The sequence below is a fragment of the Eucalyptus grandis genome, chromosome 7 (genome assembly GCF_016545825.1).
Source record: "Eucalyptus grandis isolate ANBG69807.140 chromosome 7, ASM1654582v1, whole genome shotgun sequence".
NCBI classification, from domain to species: Eukaryota; Viridiplantae; Streptophyta; class Magnoliopsida; order Myrtales; family Myrtaceae; genus Eucalyptus; species Eucalyptus grandis.
Window position 1 is genome coordinate 54,267,155 of NC_052618.1, and position 4,934 is coordinate 54,272,088.

The window sequence follows — 4,934 nt, forward strand, 5'->3', positions numbered from 1 at the left end:
CCAGCTATGGTGGGCTGGAGACTCGTACGGTTTGGCTCTTCCCGTCTGATACTTTGATACTCGGGCACGCATTCAGACAAGTGGGGAGCCTCTTGTGATTTGATCGCACTCCATATTTGCTCTTTTTTTTTTTTTCTTTTCCCAAAATTAGGCAAACAAATTGACACGAATAGGGGTCAGTGTCAGGTTGGTTCAAATTGGGAACCGAATTCATCCGACCTTACTAAAAGAAAACTTTAACTCTAGAAGTGGAAGAATAACCAAAAATTTCCTCAACCTATTACTATCGTACAAAGCCAATTATAAACCTTCTTCTTCTTTTTTTGTTGATTGAGTCTCGAAAGCATTTCTGATAATTCAATTTATCCGATCAATTTTAACCGGTCGATACTAACATTAGCAATTATTAATAATATTTTTCTACAAATTATTTATTTGTTTTCATTTTTCCTTTTTTCTTCCTCCCCTTCCTTCTTCTATTGGCCGGTCATTGAGGAAGGCAACGAATGGCACCCATTGGCGAGGATGACCTCGCCATCTTTGAGCGAGGCAAAGCCTTCCCAAATTTAGTGAGGGCTCGCTAGCAATGGCAAGGCCATGCCTTGCTTAGAGAGAGTGAGGTCGGCCTCACTAGTGGGTGCCTCCCGTCATCTCTAGCCTGTCATCAAGGTTCGATGACTGGCTAGAAAGAAAAAGAAAAAGGAAAAAAAAAAAAAAAAAAAAAAAAGGCAAAAGAAACAAATAATTCAACAAAATGTAATAAAATATTATTAAAACTTGTTAGCGTCGACGCGCCAATCTCCAACAAAGCTCAGGCTTAAGCTCTTTGGCTGCCGTGGCTGAGCTGCCTATTTTTCGATTTGGGTGGCTGTGGACCTTGATTGGTTAATTTTGTGGTTTTCTATTTGAAGGCAAATAAGAATCTTTGGGATTTGATTCGGAGGTGCCCGTGGCAAGTCTTGCAATGCGAGGATGCAAATTAATACGAGCGAGAAAATCCAAGCCGATCTTCGAATTTAACATCACGAGTCCCGCATCGTCCCCATCGTTTCACCCTCCTTCGAGCTCGAAGACTTTATTATGGACATGCAATCGTCCACGTCGTCATATTGTATTTTTCTCCAGTTCGCGCGACCATTCATCGCATGGGGTTTTAGAACTTTTTTTCATATGATTTCTGCTGTTCATACAACATTTGACAGTTGACAATTTTTTAGGAAAAGTGTTTAAAAAGTCATCAATCTTTTGTATTTATGTCAATTTAGATATAAACTTTTTTTTTGTGTCAATTTAGTCATAAATATTTTCATTCGAAGTCAATTTAGTCACTTCTAGCTAATTTTGATCAGATTTTGTTGACGACTTTGAGCGCCTAATGTGGCACAATTAACGGTGACGTATATAACTTTTAATAATATATTTAATATTTTTGATTTTTTTTTCCTTATATTTTTATTTTTTCCTTTTCCTCCTCCTCCTTCCTCCAGTCAGTTGCCAAACCTCCAGAGACAATAGCCGACGAGGTCAAGGTGGACTCACTGGCCTCTGGCGAGCTTACTAGCCACTGACGAGGCTCGAGCCTCGCCGGCCATGGGCAAACGCTTAAGGGGCCGGGCGAGGCTCGACCCGTGCCTTGCTAGTGAGGCCCGACCCTCGATGCCTTCTTGCCGGTGAGGCCATGGGTGACGCTTGACCCTTGTCGAATTCGGGGAGGGCGAGCCAAGCCACCCCGTGCAAGGCAACCTTTGCGACTGTTGGCAGGGGCTCGAGCCTCGTCGAGCATGGGCAATGCTTGAGGTTGGGTGAGGCTTGACCCTCGGTGCCTCGCTGGCCAGGCCATGGGCAATGCTTGAGGCTAGGCAAGGCTTGGCCCTTATCAAACTTGATGAGAGTGAGCCTCCTCACCTCACGCAAGATAGCCCTCGCGGTCACTGGCGAGGGCTCGAGCCTCTTCGGCCTTTGCCTTTGGCCAATCGTTGAGATCCGGCAGTTGGTTGGAGGAAGGAGGAGGAGAAGGAAAAAAGAAAAATAAAATAAAAACTCGAAAAATATTAAAATATTATTAAAAATTATACATGTTAACGCCGATCATGCCACGTCAACCGGTCTGCATTTAGTGAACAAAATCTGATCAAAATTAGTTGAAAATGATTGAATTGATACCAAGAGATAAAGTTTATGATTGGATTAACACCAACAAAAATATTTAAGACTAAATTTGCATTAATATAAAAGATTTAAGACTTTTTTAATGCTTTTCCCACAATTTTCGTAGGGCAAAGAGGCCTTCACCAATGTCAAATTTGTGTCATGTAGCTGATTCTAGTGGGATTGGAGAGACGATGGTTTACGCCATATCGTATTGTAGCGCCACGTTGGAATATCGTAAACCACGACATTATCCATTCTGACATCATGCCTGACCACATATGTAATAAGACCAAAAGACCGATATAACCAATAAGTCACAATCATCCATCACGTCTCGCGATCCGTGAATGAACCTCTAATCGAACAAGTTAAAAAGACGTCGCGACTAATGCTTTGAAAGAAGGCACGAAATAACGACTAGAAAATTAACAAAAAAGAAAAAAGCCCTGAGTTGATTGTAACCGTGCCAGTTTAATTTTAAATTTTAAATTTGATTAATTCAATTCTCAACCTTTTTTATGATTTGCTATTTTAATCATATGTTTTTCGATAATTTACACATTTTGGTTGGGAAACGCTGACATGGCATCCTAGTTAATGTTAATCATCCTATGTAACACGGTTAACGTTAAGGTGGATTTTTTAAATAAAAAAAATCTAGATCTTTTTATTTTGTAAGATAGCAAGTGTTGACTAAATCGTCACTACATTAGTGTTTTTCGGCCAAAATTGGCTAGAAGAACTCAATTGGTCAATCACTAAAAATTTATGATTAAATTGGCATGATTTAAAGGCTTATGACTAAATCAACAAATGGCTAAAATGTTTAGAATTGAATTGGTATAATTGAAATATTTATGATTGAATTGGTATATGTACAATAAATGTAAAAAAAATTCAATAATTTCCCCAACAACGATTTCTGTTGTGACTTGTGAAATTGTTACTTCCACAACTTTTCTTGCCTTTTGCTTTCATGCATTCGAGCATTGATTCAAAACATTGACATTGTCAATTTACCAAGGAAGAAGAGGACGATATGAGAATGGGAAGGAATCGAAGGTGAAAAAGGTGTAATTGTGCACGTGGTCCACTCGATTCTAGATAAATTGAAAAGAAATTAACACATATAATTTATCTTTAGTTTTGAGATGAAGATGCACACATCGTCATTTTGGATATTAAGTCATCACGTTTTTGTTCATTTGGGAATAGCCCATATTACCTCAAGAAAATGTACAATTAGAGAAACCCAAATCTTATAAACAAGCTTAGAATTCTCTCTTTAGGCAATGTGGGACAAGAGATATGCTCGAGGAACGAGGTGTATCCCTTCTCCTCGTCCACCGTCGCCTGGGACCTATCCCAAAAAAAAGGATTATGTACAATGGAGCCTAATTTACAGTTAAGAGTTGGGCTCACGATACTGATTTGTAACAACAGCCTATACTATCCTAAAAAAACGCGCATGTACAGTTAGAAGAACCCAAGTTTTATAAGTCAGTCCAAAACTCTATCTTCATGCAACGTGAGATGAGACGGCTCCTTCCTTGTGCACGTCTAGGAATCGAGCCGTAGACGTATTGTTATCCCTCCTCCCCGCGCATCACCATCTAGGCCATCGCAATTACGACCCATGAAAATATATAAGTGGACGAAACCTGTCAATCGTATCGATCACGATGAGAAATCAGAGTCGTGAATTTAACCTTATGTGGTCCCCATTTCCCGATTTGGTTCGCACCTTGACGTGAACTCCATGTCATCCGGAGGTGGGACTATGAGCGGTCGTGCTTGAATTACGTGAGCTTTGCTTTGATGCCACATACTTTGAAGAAGCAAAAGATTTCGATTTATCTTCGTATATATCGAATAAAATCTTTTAATATTAAAATTAAACAAGAGGGGAAAGAAAATAAAATAAAAAGAAAAAGCCTAAAGGTGCCTGAAGGTACCATTAAAAAACTAAGTGGGAGCTCGCGTGCTAACTTTTTCTATTTTTGTCCCCGCCACTTTTTTTTTCTTCCCTATTTTTTATGCTTGGTTTTAATCTAATCCAAAGGGCGATGTGGTCCAGCTACTCTGGTTTTCTTCCTGTGTCTAGTTTCTTTATGAGTAAAATCTTTGTCCTTTCTTGCGGGAATAACAAAGTTCCAATATATCCTATCTCGTACGCCACGACAAAATTAAAAAAATAAAATAAAAATTAGATGCCGTTCTCTATGCAATTGCACATCTAAGTAGTGCAATCGTTTTCAGCAAAACAGATAAAACGTCATTCGTGTAGTAATCAAGAAATTTAATGCTATTCTAATAAAATTTTATGAGTTTGTCGCTAACTATTAAAAAAATAAATCAAATTTGAAACATAAGATCTCTTGCGATGATACATATACGAAATCATGTGACACCACTATTAATCTTGCTTTTTCGATTATAATGGTTGGAGACTTTTTGCGGGTAGCTAAAGTCTTGCCAACTTATTTTAATTAATTAATTAATTAATTAATTAATGCTCAATCTTAGATTTACTCGTTTCTCGCCACGTCCCTACACAATTGGTGGGTCCGGTTCGGTTTAATATGATCTCTTCATACTCCAGCCGATCAGTCCGACGTTATATGTGCGTGCCACGTGTAGCTCGCGAAGGGAGACGTTAATCTATTGAATTATGGGCTCGGCCCAGCTGATAGATTTAGCTTGTGCATGGGCCTTTTAATATCAAATCACTGAACAATGTTGGGAAATGCCCAAAGAAGATATCAATTTAACCTTTTTAGTGA